This window comes from Magnolia sinica, chromosome 5 (genome assembly GCF_029962835.1).
Source record: "Magnolia sinica isolate HGM2019 chromosome 5, MsV1, whole genome shotgun sequence".
NCBI lineage: Eukaryota > Viridiplantae > Streptophyta > Magnoliopsida > Magnoliales > Magnoliaceae > Magnolia > Magnolia sinica.
This window is the reverse complement of record NC_080577.1, coordinates 48,381,284-48,404,315: the sequence shown is the minus strand read 5'-3', so window position 1 is coordinate 48,404,315 and position 23,032 is coordinate 48,381,284.

The following is a 23,032-nucleotide window of genomic DNA, read 5'->3' as shown; positions in this document are numbered from 1 at the left end:
TCAGTTGGTCTCTCTAATCTAGATCTTGAAAATGCTGACACTCGATCTAAGGTCACGAGATTTCTTGGCCATGGTAGGGATATTCCTTGGCACCAAGGTAATACATTAAAAGAAAAATTTATGGAACCTAAGTATCAAGTTCTGCATAGTATCTTCGCCACAAATGTGTACCCTAGGGGTACAAACCGAGCTGACCTTACAGGATTTATGGTCATGATAGTGTATTGTGTGGCAACTGGGATCAAGATATGCCTTCCCACTCTAATATTTCACCAGTTGGTGTACGCAATGCACACTTCTAGAGACATCCATCTACCCTTCCCTCAGATTAATCACCTGCTATGTGATATGATCGCTCTTCCATTGACAAACGATTGGGAACTACCTCTCCATCACTTCAATAAAATCAACATTAGAAAGATGGGTTTGAAGTTTCATTGATATCCAGAAGATCAACTCGAGGAAGGGATTCATGAAGAAGGTGAAATGGGTGAAGGGTTTGCACAAGCCGAAGGAGCTGGACTGGCCGAAGGAGACCCACTCAAATTGCAACAAGCTCCATCTCCATCCGACCCTGTGCAAGCCAAAAGATTCAAACTACATCAAGATCGGATCAGAACGACGTTGCGAGAAGTCACTCAGATGAAGGAGACGATGACTAAATGGTTCACTATTCTGGAAAGATTGGTGGCTGGGGTGCAGCAGTTGGTGCAGCAACTGGTTGATCTAATAACTTGCCGACGTGATGATATCACACCGTCTTCATCAACCCCTCCACCATAGTATCAATAGTCTTCGTGCCATCACATACACCAGATACTCATCTCAGCGTATGGGCATGGATATCTTTTTGAATGTCTTGCGATCTTACGTGTGTATGTGATGGCTACCTAACATGACAGGTCTAACAGTTTTTTTTTTTAGCTTATGGATACCCTCTGCGTGAGGAAAATACTTGTCTTTTTGTTTGCCCATGGTAGGACTAGATATTTGGTTTTGTTGGTTTGGGATGGATGATGAAATACTGCTATGCTTGGGCAGTTTTTATTTTGGATATTTTATTTTGGCTTATTTATAATTCATATATCCTTGCTGCCATATCTCTCTGTTCTCAATTATGCGTGAAGTTCTATGAAATGCTGGTATGAATTGTGATTGTCTTTCTCCTGCATATTCCTTAACAATTGAGAAGTGGTTTATGATTCATGAATTTTCTCTCTATGCTCTATTAAAATCACTGCTTTCCTTTGACCTGGTATGCATAATTGGTTTCCATGCAAATAGAGATGTCATTATCTGTTTTACATCTGTCTCTTACTAATTTTGCATTTTCGAGATGTATCTGGTATGTAAGGTAATATCTGTGTCTCTTTTGATTCTCCCATGTCTTTATGCTTTAACTTCAGTCAACATATATTGTTATATTGCCCTTTGCCAATGACTGACAAAAAGGGGGAGAACAAATCCCACCACGGAGGAAGAAAATTGTGTGTATCTATTTGTTAATGGTGGTATAGGTGTTAGGGGGAGCAGGTGCAAGAAGACAGGGAAGTAGCTACTATTAAATGATACAATCGTGTATGTGAACTCAGTAGCATTGTAAAATTGTGTGAAGTTCATGTACACACAATTTAGGGTGTTGGTCTAGATGTTGTTCTAGGTCTTTAAGGTGTTTTGTCACGTAATTGACAAAGGAGGAGATTGAAAGTGCCCTGGTTTGTCAATTGGCTGAGTATTGAGTCAGCAAGATAAATGAGCCCTATAGAAAGATTATTCAAGCGTCTGCCTCAACAAGATGTGTGCCCGAACTCGTTAAAGGTAAACCTTAGGCTCACATCCCATGTCCTAAAACACAAGGTATATGAAAACCCTTAAAAATGGATAGAACATCTTAGGATTTTAGGTGAGAAAACTATTTTATAAAATCAGAAAAATCTTTAAGTTTTCTACCTTTATCGATTTATTGATACGTGGTTCGATGAAATCGAGCCCTGTTATCGATGTACTCGAAACTCACTCGATAATATCGAATTGAGGACTTCAGATGTCCCGCAACTACAAAGAATTCTGGACTGAATTTTCGATGAATTGATGGACTGTTCGATATCATCGAAATTTGAATCTCGAGTTCATTAAGATGACTTGATAAAATTGACATTTAGTCAGTTGTATCTAATATGACGTTAAGTCAAATCATGTGATTTTCGATATCTCGAAGGGAGCCTCGATATCCTCAAAATTTAAACCTCGATGATATCGACAGACCTTTGATGATATCAGATTAGGACACAAAACTATCCAGCAAGTTTTCAGGTAAATTCTTTCAAGTATCGAGGATTACTTGATAAAATTGATATTCAAATATCGATCATATCGAGACCAGGTCGATGTCGTCGAAATAGAACACAAACTATCCAGCAAGCTTATAGGAAAATTCCTTGAAATTATCGAAGAATCGACAACGTCATCGATATCATCGATATTCAAATTTTGATGATATCGAGGGATACTCAATCATATCAAATACCTATTTTGTTTCGAAGGCAACTGCTCTCACATTTTCCAATGTCGAGGAATTGACCCTTGTTTCGATGAAATCGGAGTTCGAAATCTGATGACATCGAAGAGTGTTCGATTTCCTCAACCACTTGGCAAAAAAGTTCAAAAGCGTTTGACAGATTGCGTTCGTGTCATAGAGCGATCATTCAATGCTATCAAGTGTATACGCTCGATGATATCGAACCCTGCTTGATGATATCGAACTCTGTAAAATATATAATTATTTTATATCTGTTGGAACTTTTTGCTTATTTAATGTGAGCTTGCCTTTGGTTTTTTATAGAGAAAATAGATAGAGCTTTTGAGTGTTTAAATCCAGATCATATACCCTAAGCCTTTTTCTCTCATGGGAGTTCATCCTCCAATCTACCCTCATCATTGATATTCAATACAGTGGATTAGGGAATGAACTTCCGCATTCAAGGATCCTTCAGCTATCATCTTAATGGCAAATCATTGAGCTGAGATACCTTGAATGCATAGATGATTGGAATCACTCTGTTTCTAATATAGAAAAATATTTAATAGAGTAGGATTCCATCATAACCTGAACCCAACCCGTTGCTTTACATTGGAGCATCATCTATGTTGCGGTTCAAGGGAGCTGAAGATTCTTCATCATCAAAGGAGGAGATCTTCATCGGTGTGTGCTAAATGGGGCTCATCTATTTATTTGTAAGTCATTAGAGTCCAGAGAACCTTTTGATCATTCCTTTTGTAGGATTAGGTCAAAGGTGCTTCTCACCCCTTTTAAGTCCTCATAAGAGGCCTTCGACGGGAGTGTACATAGGGGTACTGTGTGTTGACCCTTGCTCTGTGAAGAGTATAAACTTAGGTCCTTGTGTAAGTCCTTAACCTGTGTGGTATAAAACTTGGGTGTTGTGTGTTGACCCTTGCTCATGGGAGTATAAACTGTCAGGTTCCTTGTGTGGATCCTTGGTCTGTGTAGCCTAAAATCTGGGTGCTGTGTATTGACCCTTGCTCTTGTGTGGGGCATAAACTTGTGTCGTGGAGACATGTTAGAGTCAGCCTAGTATAGGTTGTAGTGGTTTGAGGTGAACTTGATTTGAAACCTCCGTTAGTAAGATCCGGTACACTCAAGGGTTGAGTGCGTCCGCCGGAAGTGGAGTAAACACGTAGTCGAACCACTATAAAAACAACTGTGTTTGAGATTGCCATTTACTTCTACTGCTTGTGTGATTTCTCTGAATGTTCTCAAACTGCATGTGTACATGATCTTGAACTAAGTAGAATCACACCTCACACACACAATCACATCCATCATGAATTATGCTTCTTATCTTATCTATGTTTTGAATAGTTTTGTGATTGGATCCTCTACTTGGCTTAGAAGCCATTAGAGTTACTTTGAAGAAATCATGATACTTGCATATTTATTCAGGATAGGGTTGATAGGTTTTTAAATGATCATAAAATATTAACAAGTCTTATTCAACCCCCTCTAGGACATCTTAGCATATTCCTACTTCAACTAAAGCGGTCATTGCCGCAATTTCAGAGTGGACCACACATCATCATCTAACCATCCATCCATTGAGGTGAGTCTACACCCCTCCTTCCATCCTCCTCATCCTCCTCTTTTTCATTTTTTTTCCTTGATATGTATGGGCCTCACTGGTGTGGAGTTCTTGTGTGCATGTATTTATGGCTATTGTAGTCAGTAAAGTGGCCCATGCCAATATGCTCCACCATGATGAACATCATATCCACAGCCTTCACATGTAATTCTTTCTTCTTCTTTTTTTTACTATCTGGACAGCAAGTTCTAAAACTCATATAAAATTGACCATGCTAGGATTAGAGTTGAAACTTGGGAATAATACGAACCACCATGTGAACTAACTCTGGACTAAATTTCGTAGCCATTTAATGGTCCAATCATCCAAAACATCAAGTTTACTTGGCTGCTATCCAGCAACACATGCAGGATTCTGATTTGCCTAAACGGACTCATAGAGATTTGATTAATATATTTCATGTGCTACTAGATGTGTATGTTGGATATATATTGTACATAATATTCATCCTCTTATTGACTTGGGTGTGGGATCACTTGTGATTTATGCATTTTATGAGTTCATCCAAACTGGTAACCCATGTATATTTTTGTGTATCTCTTATCTATGGTTTTCTAGCATGTGGGCCCCACTTACCATTGGATCTATTTCATTTCCCTTGCACTTTCTGTTTGCTGAAATTTTCCAAGTACTTGACTGTATTGCATGTAAGCCTCTTTGACACCTTGTAGTGAGCCCCACAATCTGTAGTTAAGTGTCCCACTCTGGGGGATGTTTAGTCCTTATATAAGTGAGCTGGTATGTCCCACATTTTTATCAGGAATGATCCCTAAGTCTTTTGAAATTGGGCCCTAAGTTGTGACAGACCCCATTGCTGAAAATTGTCTAATTATTTGTGTTTTGTACCAACTTTGGGCCCCTGTAGTGGACCACACGCTAGAGATGTGAGTAGGCCAACACTTGGAACCTTTAACCTATACCAATTAATAGATAAATAATATTTTACTTGAGCCAAAACAGACCCCACATGATCAGGGAGTAGATCCCAAAATGTGGTCAGACATGGTTGTACAGAAAATCAAAGTACCTATGTTTGGCCCTATACCAAATATTACGTGTACACAACCAGTTGGTCCCAGATTATAATTTTTGAAGTACATATATAGTACAACCAAGGGCACCTGATGGGACACTGAAAGGTGGTCCCCTCTGATCATGGGACGTACTCAAGATTGGGCCAAAACGAATTCTGCACTATAGTTCCTGCACAGTTTCTTCAAGTACCCATGTTTGGGACATCACCGTAAATTGTAAACACCCAACCAATGAGGCTTGCCTTATACCTTTTAAATCCCCTACATAGAGCTACTAGATAGATCCTTCCTTTCACCAGATGTGAGTTCCATAAGATCATAAATCTGAATTGAAAATGACCCAAAATCAACCTTGCACCAAAAGTCTGTTTGACATAGAATTTATGTGGGGCCACTTCGGTAGGGTCCACCACCTTCCCAAAGCATTAATGTAGCATCTAAACTTTGAAAAATAACTCTCAGATATTGTTGGGCTTAAAAACCTTAAGTTGGTCATTTAGTATGGGCTATCTTATATGGGCCTTATCATTCATGTAATGAGGTCCACCTGACATGTTTTGTAAATGGGTATTGCATAACTTGTAAAATATTTAGTGGACAAATCTTGTTATATAACTTGTAAAATATTTCGGTGGCCTTGAGCCCTTCTAAATGATGCAACCCTAAGGCCCAAGTGGACCCAATACTAAGAGAAGTCGTTGGGGAATAAGAAACCCACAATGGTAACCTGTAACGCCCTGAAATTCGGGGGTCGAGCATAACTCAGCTCCCGAGTTTCAATACATCACTTATGCAACATATGCAATGATGGATGTATGTTGTCTGTATGAGTGCATAAAACATGGAGTAGATTAAGCCAAACTGCAAACATAATCCAGGGATAGGTGAAATCTGCAAGCGGAAGACTGAAGAAACATATATGTATATCTATATAAGTCCCTGAGATATGTATGCTCTGCAGGTCATAATTACAAGTGTTTGTTTCAAAATATAAGTATCAAAATGAAATCATCCATTACAAAAGAAACCCAGAATCCCTGTAGCTCAGGGCACGACTCACATGAACCCGCCTAAGAACTGCTTAAAAGAAAATGCGTCCTCGTCATCCTCATACTCCTGCTCTGCCTTGGGGGGTCACATCATCATCTGCATCTAAGACAGAGTCTGGTTGGTGTTAAAACATCGTCCTAGAATGTAGGAGTGAGTGATCAACTCAGTGGAACTATACAGTAAAAGTTAACATGTTATCAATTCAATCAAGCAATAATGATAAAGCAATACAATCAAATATATCCTAATTGCTCTTGTTAATGCAAGGATGTATGTAGAAATGATACATGCTCTTGCCTACACTCCCTCAGCGACTTCATCTTACGGTACGCATGACAACCTCGCGCAGTGCCCCACGACTCCAAAGCACATGCAATGCGGTGCATGAACATGATTACCAAGTTGTTATTAGTCCTTTTCATACAGCAAGATTGAGAAGCTAAGGTACCTTCCTCATATCAATTCCCAAACGGTGATCCATTCTAGGATCGTCAGTCCTAGACAATCTCATACGATATTGTGGTTCTATGTCGCTACAAAGGGCTCGTCACCAATCAATGCATGCATGTCATACCTTAGTTACTACCCTAAGGCTCATCTCCTAAACGCAGTATCAAGGTATGCTCGAGGGCACTACAAAGGGCTCGTCACCAATCAATGTAGGCCGACAACACGAATATAGTGTCTCATACCACCATAATCGGCTCACGAGTCTGAATTGTTCACTGGTCACTACGGGGAGGCTCGTCACCCCAGCGTAGGCCGATAGCTCGACCACGGTGTCCCATACCACCATGCCCAGTTCATGAGTCTTAGCGGATCGAGGTACCATAGTTAACAGGGTTGCACTGGTAAGTTTGGTACCCTAGATTCAAACAATAGCGTCCATATATGGTGCACATCCACCGGGACAATCGGGTTACTTGACGAGCTCGACTAGCACGAGCGCACGTTGAGTTGAACGACATAGAGTGCGCAAACACTCTGTGTGGCCAAACCACTGCCGACAACCCTAATACGACTCGGGTTACGTCAAACACGTCCTACGTGACGAAAACAACCTCAGCCATGAACTCAAAGTTTATTACCGATTGCCTGGACTATTTCATAGTCCCACACCTTCAATTATAACATATATTCATACCAGCAATTCAAAACAGTAAAAGAACAACAATTCCAATCATACAAGCATGTGAGCATTTGATGTATTTCAACTTAACATGAATTCACACCTAAGTAGTGCCTGAATTTAAACAACAAAGAATGTAAATTGCATGTAGGAAATCATACACATCAATAAGAGAGTTGAGAATCTCTTCTCAACGCCCGTAAACAGGATAATATATTACACGATCATTTAGACATTTCTACAAACACTTAGACTACATATTCCAACATACATGACGTATGTTGGTGATAACACACATTTGGACAATTCCTTTCGCCAAGGAGTTGACACATGTACAACTAACATGAATACACGATAATTAATCATACGTATACGATACTTTCTAACTATACATGGAATACACAAAGCTCAATATAGCTCATATATATCAAGAACGCAATATAAACATCGCATTTGACATGTGAAATTTCACCCACAACAATAATAAACTATTAACCGACATTGAAAGCCTTGAAAACCATAACCCATACGAATATAGTCCACACCTTAAACCAGAAAGTGCGCAACAGATCTGATTCAGACAATAAGTCTTCGTCAACGGCGAATAGGTAACCTAAGACATGAATGAAATGAGCTACATCAATACTTAGACTTTTCTAAGCTCCAAAACAGGCTAGTGTTTGATTAACTTACCCAAGAATGAACTTAGAATCGCCGTAATAACGATTCAGATGCGATGGTTTAGGTACGTAGAGTAACAGGGAAGAATCTCAAGATGATTCACCAACTTCTCTCTCTTTTCATCTCTCTCTCTTAGCTAGGGTTTAGAAAATTCGTATGGAATTTGAGAGTGAGGGATTAAGGTCTTTATATAGGCCTAAAATTGATGGAAGTAGCCCCAGGGCCAAGGTATACTTAGGTTATAACCAAATCGGGTCTATTTCGATCCAATGGAGCGCTTTTGGAGGTCCTTTTTCTGAGTGTGGTCGGACTTAAGCTCACTAATATTGGATCTTAAGCAAGTTAAATTTTCAGTCTGATCGGGTTTCCAGATCGCTCATGGCGGACTAATTTCAATTCAGCGGTCACTGAAACTCGATCAAGGGCACAAGCACTTTGACATGTGTGGGCCATCTTTCCTGATCCGAGGGTGAATTTGGGTCAGAATCCGACGGTCAGAATGCTTAAAATCGGTGCGCAAGCGACACGACTCAGATTTCATAAATTCATATTTAATTTCTCACCTTTCTCCCACTCTTTACTCTGGACTCAAGCAAATCGTCTCAGGACATCATCTGGACTTAATTTTTGAGGTGATTATCAAGCCCAACAAGGTGATCATAATTGTCTAAGATCATCGCTATCGGACTTTCGACGCGCAGTCCAGGTCTGATACAAAGTTTCCAAGTACTCCTGAGAGCAACTGGATTTAGCGTTGAATTCTAGATTTCAGGGTAACGTAGCGCCAATGATTCTACAAGTTTTGGGTCTTACAGATCGAATTTAAAGTGATTTGTGCTAATTTCACAAGTAATCGAGTTTAGCACTAGTTAACCCACATTTAACTTCTAAAGAATTTGAGATAGTACTCGGGTCTTTACACGAAATTTTTTGGGTCATTACAATCTACCCCCTTTAAAGAAAAATTTCATCCTCAAAATTCGTACCTTCTCATACTCCTTAAGGATCTGAGGGTAGTTCTTTCTGACCTCAGCTTAAGTCTCCCAAGTAGCCTCTTCTTCATTGTGATGCGTCCACAGTACTTTCACAAGAGGGATGACCTTGCTACGCAATACCTGCTCCTTCTTGTCTAGGATACGTGTCGATCGCAGTACATATGTGGCATCCTCGCTCAACTGCACCTGCTCCCAACTGATAATATGTGAAGTATCAAGAACGTATTTCTTCAGCATAGAAATATGAAATACGTTATGCACGCCTGTAAGTGGTGTGGGCAAAGCAAGGCGGTACACTACTGCTCCCACTCGATCCAGTATTTGAAATGGACAAATAAATCTCGGCGTGAGCTTCCCCTTCTTACCAAACCGCAGGATTCCCTTCATAGGGGAAACCATAAGAAATACATGGTCTCCAACCTCGAACTCAAGCGGTCGCCGCCTCGTATCAGCGTAACTCTTTTGCCTGCTCTGGGCTGTCAAAAGTTGACGTCGAATAATGTCAATTTTCTATGAAGTCGCCTATACCAACTCTAGGCCAATCAAACTATGCTCACCAATTTCTACCCAGCAATGCGGTGCTCTACATGGGCGACCATATAATGCCTCGTAGGGAGCCATGCTGATACTCGCCTGGAAGCTGTTGTTATACGCGAACTCTACATAAGGGAGACAGTCATCCCAACTGTCCTTGAAATCCAAAACAAAAGCTCAGGAATTAAATTCAAGAATTAAAAAAGAGCTATTAGGCTTTGATACCACTTGAAAAGGCCTAGCTATATGTCCTAGAGGGGGGGTGAATAGGACAATGCCAAATAAAACTTATAACAGCGGAATTAAAAAGATTATGATAGCCAAAATAAATCACAATGCAAGAAAATAAAATAATCTCAAAATTCAGATCTTGAGAGGTTGATACAAATGTTGTTCTAAGGACAACCTTACACCAAAAACCAGAGTTTATGGTAGGACAACCTTATTTCTAGAAAGATCTTTGTATCAAATCTCAAACCAAAGAGGAATACAGAAATAAATACAAACTGAATTAAAATAAATTGTAATCACAAATGTATTGTTCTAGGGACAGCCATACACCATAAAAATGGCAGGGCAACCTTCATGGAACAACTTTTAAAGGAAATTGTATATCAAGCTGATAAAAGAATAGCAGAAAATAAATTCTAAACTATTACAAAATTCTCACAATGCTTGAATTAAATGATTACAACATTCACCACCATACATACATCCCACAAAAGAATAATTAAAGATCAGAAGTATAAATCATTCAACCACAACACAAGGGATTATAGTGGTTCGCCTGTGTGTTCACCAACTGTTAAACAACAGCCACGCAGAATGCTACTCCACTCCTAATATCCTCACACAGGGGATATTAGCGTTCACTAACAAAATAGGTTTTCCCAGGTTCACCCAAAACCTTTACAATTGTGTCTTTGTCTGTGGGCTTACACAATTAAAAAACCTCACTTCTGAGTTTTCCTGGCTCTCCTCAGATAACCAATACAACAAGATTTTTCTGGCAAATCTTGAAAGAAACCAAAATAGAAAGGAATTTACAATTAAATGTAAAATACCTGATTATCTCCTTCGTTGTAGCAGCCCGGTAGAACCAAATCAGAGTAGATGATTGAATGTCCAAGTTCAATGTCCAGTACTCAATTATAATGGTTCTAATTCTAATAGATTTTAAATTAAACCAAATAGGGCTTGCCTTAATTGATTTTGATTCTAAAGAAAGGGAATAACAATTCCTCTTATCAAATTAGATTGGAATAGCAGAAACAAAATCAATTAAATAAAGCTAAGGAAAGAGAATATTAAATAAGCACACTTAGCTTAGATGGAGCACAGAATTATCTCTCAGAAGTTCGACGAAGATTGGCTTGAATGGATTAATTAATTCGATCATTTCTTCTGAGATTCGTGTACTATTTATAGGTGAGCAGATCGCGTCTTCGACTGGTCTAGGGAGCTCTTCGACTAGTCGAAGCAATAACAGATATTTGAAAAATCAGGCGCGATAAGCTTTGACCGTTCTACGACTGGTCGAAGGTCTCCTTCGATTGGTCAAGAAAAAAACATCGCTGGATTATGAGTCGAAGATTTTCGATCGTCGAAGATGTAGTCGACACTTTTCCTACGATCGTACGAATTTCTGGACTAGTCGAAGCCTAACTGATTTTATCCGAAATTTGTAACAAACTCACGACTGATCGAGGAATTTCTTAGACTGGTCGAAGCAACTCTAGGACTAGTCGAAGAAGGCCTAGGACTAGTCGAAGAACAGACCAAACTTATGTAAAATAAACATTCGATTTATGTATCCAAAGTGACCTACTTCTAAGGTCAACCTAAGGTCAGTCAAACCTCAACCATGAAGTAAGGACATTGAAACATTAGGAACTAGTGACCTTGAAGTATGAGCCTTGAAGTCTTGATGTAGTTCAATCTTGAAATCTTGATGTAGCTCAATCTTGAAAGTGTCTTGAGTTCTTTACAAACTGCCTTGTAGTCTTCTTGAAGTCTTGCAGCTTGAGTCTTGTCTTGTGAGCAGTTCTTGCATTCAAGATTGATCCTTGTACTTGTGAGCTTTGCTTGTTGTGAGCTTAGCTTGTTCATGAATGTTGATCCTTGAGAGAGCTTCACTTATCCAAGTTATATATAACAGTGATTTTGGCACCACAAATTTGACAACAGACAGGGATATAAACTATAGCACTTACAGGATGAAACGTGGTGCTGAACTTCAATTTCACACCCATCGCTTCCTGGATACGAGTCCAAAAGATAGATGTGAATCGCGTGTCTCTGTCAGACATAATCTCCAAGGGAACCCCGTGCAGACGTACAATCTCCTTGATGTACAACCTAGCCAACTCGTCTGCAGAGTTTGTGACTCTGATCGGTAAGAAATGAGCCGATTTCGTCAATCGGTCGATGATCACCCAAATAGAGTCATGTCCCTTCCTCGTTCTCGGTAGCCCTGAAATAAAATTCATAGAGATGAAGTCCCACTTCCATTCTGCTATGGGCATGGGCTGAAGCAGTCCAGGAGGTCGGCGATGCTCTGCCTTGACCTGCTGGCACGTGAGACAATAGGATATGAACTCAGCAATGTGAACCTTCATGTTGTCCCACCAGTAGGATCTCCTCATGTCTTAATACATCCTCGTGCTACCTAGATGCATTGCAAGCTTTGAATTATGGGCTGACTCGAGAACCTCCCATCTCAAGTCAGGAATGTCTGGGACACATAGGCGGCCACGATATTGTAGGCCCCCATCTGAACCAACACTCCACTCGGAGTCCTCATCTGTACGAACTCACTCTCTCATCTTCGCCAATAGCTCATCATCTGCCTGAGCTGCAATGATCGTTTTGTCAATGAGGGGTTATACTCGAATGTGTGTGATAACCTCATACGGCTCTTCCACCGTGAGTTTTTGCTCAAAGTCTCACACAAACTCCATCATGTCCCATTCTGCTATCATTAGCGGAGCTGCAATCTCTACAGCCTTCTTGTGACTCAATGCGTCTACCACAAGGTTTGCCTTGCCCGGATGGTAAGAGACAATGAACTTAAAGTCTATCAATGTTTCCATCCATCGGCGTTGCCTCATATTCAAGTCACGCTGAGTGAAGGTATACTTAAGGCTCTTGTGGTCGCAAAAGAGTTCGAACTCCTCTCCGTAGAGGTAATGTCTTCAGAGCTTTAATGCGAAAATGACAGCTGCCAACTCCAGGTCGTGTGTAGGGTAATTCTCTTCGTGTTTCCTCAACTGTCTCGAGGCATATGCAATCACCCTGTCCTTCTGCATAAGGACACAACCCAGACCAATGCGAGAGGCGTCAGTATATATCGTATACTTAACCCCTTGCTCTGACAATACTAGCACATGGGTGGACGTCAACTTGTCCTTCAGCTCCTGAAAAGCTATTTTTGCCTTCTCATTCCAAGCAAATTTCAAGTCTTTATGTGTCAACTGAGACAACGGTCTGGCTATCTTTGAGAAGTCTCATATGAAGTGTCGATAATAGCCTGCTAGACCCAGAAAGCTTCTCACCTCAGTAACCGAACCAGGTTGCTTCTAGTCCTGAACTGCAGCTACCTTAGCGAGGTTGACTGCTATTCCTTCCTTGGACACCACATGTCCTGGGAACTTAACTTCCTCCTTCCAGAAGTCATATTTCTTGTACTGCGTAAAAAGCTGATTCTTCCTGAGAGCATCCAAGACCGCTCTTAAGTGCTCCTCGTTCTCTTCCCGACTCGTAGAGTATATCAAAATATCATCGATAAAGACAATGATGAATCAGAACAAAAATGGCCGAAACACCCTGTTTATCAGATCCATGAACACGGCTGGTGCATTCGTAAGACCGAACAACATCACAAGGAACTTGTAATGGCCGAAGCTAGTTCTGAATGCGGTCTTCTGCACGTCCTCATCCTTGACGCATAACTGATGGTACCCTGACTGCAGATCAATCTTTGAAAAGTATCGTGCCCCCTTCAACTGATCAAACAGGTCATCGATCCTGGGCAAGGGATACTTGTTCTTCACTGTCACCTGATTTAACCTGCGATAATCTATACATAATCGAAGGAACCATCCTTCTTCTTGGTAAACAGAACAGGTGCTTCCCAAGGGGACGCACTAGGTCGAATAAAGCCCAACTTCAACACGCCATCTATCTGCTTCCTCAATTCCTCCATTTCACTCGGAGACATGCGATAGGTGGGCAATGAAATAGGTGTCGCATCAGGCATGAGATCGATAATAAAATCAATCTCGCGCCGAGGGGATAATCCAGGAATCGACTCGAATACATCTTCAAAATCCCAAACTACTGGCGTGCTTTCAAGCGCCGAACCAGCAATCCTCTCCAACAGAGAAGTATAACAACCAAAATGGAAAGGGTAACTGACCTGAATAGGGAAAGTAAATGTCTCGCCCTCAGGTCCATGGACTGTCACCAGTCTAGCTTCATAATCAATCTCTGCTCACATCTTCGTAAGTCAATCCATACCCAAAATGGCGTCATAATGATATAGAGGTGCGACAAACAGGTCAACTAGAATCGATCTGCTCCCTAGATCAATCAAACAACCCATACAAATCTTGGTAATATCAGAGGAGGTCCCTGTAGCGGTAGTGAGTGTCACTCCCTTCATAGTAACAGTGCCCAAACTCAGGCGCTTAACTGCCGCATACGATATAATAGAAGTAGTGGACCTGGTATCCACCAACAAGGAGACATGAATACCTTGGATGTGAGTTGTAACCTCAAAAGATCTCGGTGCCAAGTCAGCCCCAGGTGCTTCAGCTGTAAGCGCATGAACTCGAGCCTGCTGCTGGATCTGCTGCTGCTGCATCAACAGCATCATCTGCTCAAGCCTATCAGGAGACGGAGTGGACGAAGATGCATAAGGCGTCGACGGAGATGCACGGTTTGGCTCAAGAACCGAAGGCGTGACTGGTGGAGCCATGGGTGGTATCACAGGAGTTGGCCCAGCAGCTGGGCCAGTAGCTGGCTGAGAGTCTGGCCCAGCACCAAAATCAGACGGGCCCGACTATGGATCCGTCTGGCTATCGCCTAGGGGGGAAACCCCGACAAGCGACTCGCCCAAAGAGAGACGGGCCGAAGTCTTCGAGCCCTTAGGAGGCATACCCTACATTCAACAGAGGATGCAACTTGTGAGATTCAACATCCACATAATCCACCTACACAGCATTTACATCAAAACTTAAGGAAAACAACATGTATTTCATTTAACAAAATTGTCGCAATACAAGAAGTGCAGCATTACATGGATCGCGACAGAGAAAGCATGCGAGATAGTACATCTTAAGCTTCAAACAACAAAATAACTTCCAAACTACTACGCCTATAATGGCTACACACAATAACAAGCAACAAAACAGAGTAAGGGATGACTACATTTGCAACTACTCGTCGGAATCAGGTGATGAAGGAGGGGCACCCTTATCCTGCAGGCAACACAGGATAGACTTCAGAATGCGAGACACCTTCTTGAACTTATGTTTCACGAGGCCCCGAAGATCCATAATGTCCTGCCGTAGGACAGCCTGACCCTTCTCAAGTCGAGCTATACGAGCATCCCTGGTGGCCTGATCTGTGCCCTGCTCCGATGCCGCAGGAGGGAAACTCTCACTCGTATCCTGGGCCTCCACTTCTTCCTCGTCCTACTCTTCTTCTTCTTCTATTTCAGCTCCACCTTTGCCATTACTCTCTTCCTCATCACTCTCAGTCTCATCCTCACTTTCTTCAAGTAAGGCTTGTCGTCGACGAGGCCCGATATCCATCTGATTAAGAGTCATCTCATTGATGTAACGGACAGGTACCAGCTTTTTCACCCCAAGTCTGTAGCCAAACTCATGTGCAATCTTACAGATGAGTCGGCCAAATGGGAGCAATTCGGTCCTCCTATTCGAACAAGCGATAAGGACAATCTGACGCAAGATGTACGTTGGCACACACAACTTCTCTCCTTGCCCCACCTGATACAAGAAATCTACCATCAGGCGCGTACACTCACTGCGGTTGCTCCACCTTGGATAAACATTGGATGTGCAGATGTGGTGAAGCAAGCGGAAGTCGTTCGTCATGTTGATCGCTAAAAGGCTTTTGTTAGGCTGCCATTCAACCAGACGACCACAAAGGAACCGCGTGCAGCGATCCCTTTCATGCGCACTACTTAGATTCTTCTCACTTGCATGAACCTCGCCAAGCGACACGTTCAGAAGTCAGGATATCAAAGCGACATTGATTGTGGCCTCCCGATCTCTTCCGCAAGGGATCTTGAACTGCAATGGCTCCAGCGAAGGTTCTCGAATGTGGTCATAGAAAGCTCAGACAATACCCACATTGGCGCGGTATTCACCCTCGAATAGTGAACACCAACCGGCCCCTTACAGGTGCTCAAATAAGAGTTATTCTCCAAATAGTCACGGATCTACATGAGCTTTAAAAAGGACCTACGGCCCTCATAGATTCCATGAGATAGCTCCACCAACAAAGTTCTTCTAATGGGAGCCCGGGGATCGAGGTCCCCCTTTGTCTGATACTCTCGAGTGGCAGTCGTGCTCGCGGCGGAACCTCTCGGCCTCCGTGCACGGGTTGGACGGCTAGGCCCGACTTCATCAACGGGAGCTCTTTTCTTGCCCATGAAAGAGAAAATGGTGGAAATGGAAAATATGGCCATAACAAGCTCGAATATGGCCATGGAAAATGAGAGAAAAGAGGGAAATGGGAGGAATGGTGAGGCTTCCACGAATTTGAGACTCAAAGGAGGGATTTGAGTACTCAAATGGAAAAAAAGAGAGGGAAAACCACTATGGAGGTGGGTTTTGAGATGGGTAGAGTGGGGGTGCACGAAAATGGAAGAAGAAGGGGTTTGGGGAGGGATTTTTGTAGGGTTTTGAGAGAAATTTCCAGAAAAGGGAAGCTTGGAGGGTAGCTTTGTGAAGGAAGGAGGGTTTTGGGAGAGTTAAAAATGTACAACCGTGGAGTGGGCCACACTAGACCCCATATGCATCGGCCTGAACCGGCCTGCCCGGCCAGTCCCGTTGGGCGGCGAGGGCTCGCCGAACCGGCAAGGTCATCGCCAGTCTTTAGACATTCTGGCAAGGACTTGCCATTTGGGCGAGGTCCTCCTGCCCCCTAGGTCAGTAATTGATGTGGGTCACACCCTGGGTTCCCCTAAAAATGCCCCAATTGGGCCCTTAGTCCGTTTCGACTCTTATCGGGTCACTTTGAATAGAATCTGATACAGATTCACTTATACCAGATTTCTAACGGCTGGAAAGGGATGATACACAGTCTAAACCTGTCAATGGATGGTCTAGAAGAGATTTAGGGTCGCTGTGTGTGATCAAGAGTGTGTACAGACCCGATCTCGGCGATCGTTTTCAGTTAACTTTCGTCGATAAGAGCAACTGGAAAACCTACACTGTTTCTAGATTAATCTTGCACCCTCCTACACTAAGGTGGCATCAACATGCGTTGTGTGACCATAACCCAGGTCCGGTTTAATCTAAATCATGCTTCGATACCAACTTGTAACGCCTTGAAATTCGGGGGTCGAGCATAACTCAGCTCCCGAGTTTCAAAACATCACTTATGCAACATATGCAATGATGGATGTATGTTGTCTGTATGAGTGCATAAAACATGAAGTAGATTAAGTCAAACTGCAAACATAATCCAGGGATAGGTGAAATCTGCAAGCGGAAGACTAAAGAAATATATATGTATATCTATATAAGTCCCTAAGATATGTATGCTCTGTTAGGTCATAATTGCAAGTGTTTGTTTCAAAATATAAGTATCAAAATGAAATAATCCATTACAAAAGAAACTCAGAATCCCAGTAACTCAGGGCACGGCTCACATGAACCCGCCTGAGAACTGCATAAAAGAAAACGCGTCCTTGTCATCCTCATACTCCTGCTCTGCCTTGGGGGTCGCATCATCATCTGCATCTAAGACAGAGTCTGGTTGGTGTTAAAACACCGTCCCAAAATGTGGGAGTGAGTGATCAACTCAGTGGAACTATACAGTAAAAGTTAACATATTATCAATTCAATCAAGCAGTAATGATAAAGCAATACAATCAAACATATCCTAATTGCTCTTGTTAATGCAAGGATGTATGTAGAAATGATGCATGCTCTCGCCTGCACTCCCTCAGCGTCTTCATCTTATGGTATGCATGACAACCTCCCTCAGTGCCCCACGATGCCAAAGCACATGCAATGCGGTGCATGAACATGATTACCAAGTTGTTATTAGTCTTTTTCATACAGCAAGATTGGGAAGCTAAGGTACCTTCCTCATATCAATTCCCAAACGGTGATCCATTCTAGGATCGTCAGTCCTAGACAATCTCATACGATATTGTGGTTCTATGTTGCTGCAAAGGGCTCGTCACCAATCAATGCATGCATGTCATACCTTAGTTACTACCCTAAGGCTCGTCGCCTAAACGCAGTATTAAGGTATGCTCGAGGGCACTACAAAGGGCTCGTCACCAATCAATGTAGGCCGACAGCACAAATATAGTGTCCCATACCACCATAATTGGCTCACGAGTCTGAATTGCTCACTGGTCACTACGGGGAGGCTCGTCACCCCAGCGTAGGCCGACAGCTCGACCACGGTGTCCCATACCACCATGCCCGGCTCATAAGTCTTAGTGGATCGAAGTACCATAGTTAATGGGGTTGCACTGGTAAGTTTGGTACCCTAGATTCAAACAATAGCGTTTATACATGGTGCACATCCACCAGGACAATCGAGTTACCTGACGAGCTCGACTAGCACGAGCGCACGTTGAGTTGAATGACATAGAGTGCGCAAACACTCCGTGTGGCCAAACCACTGCCGGCAACCCTAATACGACTCGGGTTTCGTCAAACACGTCCTACATGGCGAAAATAACCTCAGCCACGAACTCAAAGTTTCTTCCCGGTTTCCTGGACTATTTCATAGTCCCACACCTTCAATTATAACAGATATTCATACCAGCAATTCAAAACAGTAAAAGAACAACAATTCCAATCATACAAGCATGTGAGCATTTGATGTATTTCAACTTAACATGGATTCACACCTGAGTAGTGCCTGAATTTAAACAACAAAGAATGTAAATTGCATGTAGGAAATCATACACATCAATAAGAGAGTTGAGAATCTCTTCTCAACGCCCGTAAACAGGATAATATATTACACGATCATTCAGACATTTCTACAAACACTTAGACTACATATTCCAACATACATGACGTATGTTGGTGATAACACACATTTGGACAATTCCTTTCGCCAAGGAGTTGATACACGTACAACTAACATGAATACATGACAATTAATCATGGCAAATAGATGCTCGTATTTCATACGTATAAGATACTTTCTACCTATACATGGAATACACAAATCTCAATATAGCTCATATATATCAGGAACGCAATATAAACATCGCATTTGACATGTGAAATTTCACCCACAACAATAATAAACCATTAACCGACATTGAAAGCCTTGAAAACCATAACCTATACGAATATAGTCCACACCTTAAACCAGAAAGTGCGCAACAGATCTGATTCAGACGATAAGTCTTCGTCAACGGCGAATAGGTAACCTAAGACATGAATGAAATGAGCTACATCAATACTTAGACTTTTCTAAGCTCCAAAACAGGCTAGTGTTTGATTGACTAACCCAAGAATGAACTTAGAATTGCCGGAATAACGATTCAGATGCGATGGTTTAGGTACGTAGAGTAACAGGGAAGAATCTCAAGATGATTCACCAACTTCTCTCTCACTTTCTCTCTTTTCCTCTCTCTCTCTTAGCTAGGGTTTAGAAAATTCGTATGGAATTTGAGAGTGAGGGTTTAAGGTCTTTATATAGGCCTAAAATTGATGGAAATAGCCCCAGGGCCAAGGTATACTTAGGTTATAACCAAATCGGGTCTATTTCGATCCAACGGAGTGCTTCTGGAGGTCCTTTTTCTGAGTGTGGTCGGACTTAAGCTTACTAATATTGGATCTTAAGCAAGTTAAATTTTCAGTCCTATCGGGTTTCCAGATCGCTCATGGCGGACCAATTTCAATTCAACGGTCACCGAAACTCGATCAGGGCCACAAGCACTTTGACATGTATGGGCCATCTTTCCTGATCCGAGGGTGAATTTGGGTAAGAATCCAACGTTCAGAATGCTTAAAATTGATGCACAAGTGACACGACTCAGATTTCATAAATTCATATTTAATTTCTCACCTTTCTCACACTCTTTACTCCAGACTGAAGCAAATCGTCTCAGGACATCATCTGGACTTGATTTTTTAAGGTGATTGTCAAGCCCAACAAGATGATCATAATTGTCTCAGATTATCACTATCGGACTTTCGACGCGCGGTCCAGGTCCATTACAAAGTTTCCAAGTACTCCCGAGAGCAACTGGATTTAGCGTTGAATCCTAAATTTTTGGATAACGTAGCGCCAATGATTCTACAAGTTTTAGGTCTTACAGATCGAATTTAAAGTGATTGGTGCTAATTTCACAAGTAATCGAGTTTAGCGCTAGTTAACCCACATTTAACGTCTAAAGAATTTGAGGTAGTACTCGGGTCTTTGCATGAAATTTTTCGGGTCATTACATAACCTTCCTTAAGCCCGTTGGGCAGGCCTATTGCCTACTAGGCAGCATGCCTTTCATACTACCTCTAGTCAAGTGGACCACACTTAGAGAAACTTATTTTACAATGCAAAAACTGGATAATTGGGCTTTTTCTTAGTTTGTTGTGTAAGTGGCTAGTGGGCCCAATATGATGTATAGCATAAAAGATGTTAGTATGTTATCCTTTATGTTTGAGATTATGCATTGTTTTTAGTTGGTGGAATGTGTGGCGCCTACTTAGTTATGGAACTAGATCCACACCATTGAAAGTGTTGTGGTTAGACATTTATGCCCTTGGGTTGGCTTATTGATTCACCAAGTGAGACTCACACTTGACCTATACGACCCCATGCCTTGCATGTAGTTTAAGTTCAGTGTGTAAGTAACACTAGGTAGGACGCACCTAGTGATGGGTGAGATGATGATACATATATGGTAACATGATAATGATGATTGTGAGTTGTTGGTTGAAATGATAGATATGATTTAATGGATAGTGAATTAGAGCATATGCATTGATGATGGATGAGTAATTATTTATAACACATATGACATTGTTTATGTTAATCATGAAGTGAAAATGATCCTCATGATAATGATGATGATATTATATATTCATATGCATGATGACAAAACGTGCTAGTTGACCACCATGCTTGATATCCAAGTGATAATAATGCACATATTGATTGTCATGATAATATTGAGGACAAGATAACTATGTTTTACTTGATGTATGGATGATGATAAATATATGATGTTGGTGAACGTAAGGATAACCTCATGCATGACAAACAACTAATGCCTAAGGCATGTATGATAGTGATGGATGATGGTGACACCTCATGTTTTCAGGACCCGAGTATACGACCCGTTTCCCAAAAACCCGAGTGTTAATTTATAAAGAGCAAAATCTCATATATAAATTATTATTTTTTCATTAGAGTTAACAGATAAGTGTAGAATGGATAAGTCAACATAAAAGAAAAATTTGTATTTTATTTAGAATGTACAAGAGGTTGCCTATAATAACATATACAAACCAATGTCTCTACATTAACAATTACTAGATTTACATACATGAGAAATATAAAAGAAAATATAATAACAAAAGCCACAAGATCACGTAGCTTCCTTGACAGGTACAACCAAGCATCCTTGATCATCATAACGGCTCCTCATCAGTCTGAACCTACATATCACTTAAGCCACCTATACTACCGTACGGTTGTATATTTGATGGATGAGTGGTTAACTTAATGTGAATTCTCCTCAAGATTACACACTGCTGCATTAGGTAAGCATGGTATGAAAACATACAAGGCATGCAAAACAATACATGATGTAGTCATATTAAATGCATGGATGTATGAGTGCACATCAACTAGGGATGCTCATCCAGTTAGCTTTTGAGAAAAACCCATGCAATGTGGCCGGTCACCAGTGAAATTGCTTAGTACATATGTAGTGACAAACTCACCAAAAGTGGGTCAATAGTCAATGGTTTGGGAGCTAGCGAAATGATGCCCCAAGTAAATCCTATTGGGCACATGCTACAACATCCAGAATTAGCCCCCCATCATCGCCCGAATGCTATGAATGCATGATTAGCCCAACCGTTATTACACTACGTGAAAAATGGAAAAAAGGGATGGACCGTCTCTAAAATTGCTTGGTTTAAAGACGCTTTAGAGACGGCCGTAAACCGTCTCTAAAATTTTAGACGGCCCCTGACCATCCTTAATATTGTCTTAAAAATTTGAACGTCCACAAATCATTTAAAACGGTCGTTGACCGTCTTATATGGGTCATCTGAGACAGTCATTGGTCGTCCGCATTAGAGACGGTCCTTGACCGTCTTATATGCGGTCATCTGAGACGGTCATTGGCCATCTTTTAGTTGTAATTTGAGACTGTCAAAGACCGTCTCTATTAGAGACTGTCCTTAGCCGTCTTATAGCCCCGGCAAAGACCGTCTCTATTGGAGACGGTCAAGGAGACGGTCCTAAACCGTCTCTATTAGAGACTGTCAAAGACTCTCTATTAGAGACGGTCTTAAACCGTCTCTATTAGAGACTGTCAAAGACTGTCTCTATTAGAGACGGTTCTAAACCGTCTTATAGCCCTGTCAAAGACCGTCTCTAATGCTTAGGTCAAAATTTAAGAAGCTCAAAAAAATTATGAATTTCAAAAAAAAAGAATTAGTTGATAAGCTTAGAAAAATAATTAACAATGTTTAAGAAAAATTTAAATTTTGAAAAAAAAAGCTGTAATTTTATAAAAATCTAGATTTTGAAAAAAAAAATTAAGAACTTTGAATAATGTTGATAATTTTGAAGAAAAAAATTCGATAAAAAAAGGGTATTTTGAAAAAGAAAATTTAAAAAATTAAACAAAATTGTGAAAAAATTGATAAATTGTAAAAAAAAAATTATATTTTAAAAAAGAAAACTAGATTTTGTATTTTGACAAGAAAAATTAAAAAGTTATATAACAAAAGTGAGATTTAAAAAATGATATTTTGAAAAAGAAAATTTAACAAATTAAACAAAATTGTGAAAAAATTGACAAATTGTAAAAGCCCAAACCTAAACCCGATCTCAAACCCGAACCCGATTTCCTAAACTTAAACCTTAACCTTTTCTCAATTCCCTAACCTACATCTTATAACCTAAACCTAAGCCTAAACCTAAACCTTAACCTAAACCTAAACCTAAACCTAAAACCTAAATGTATTGTGAAATCCCTAAACC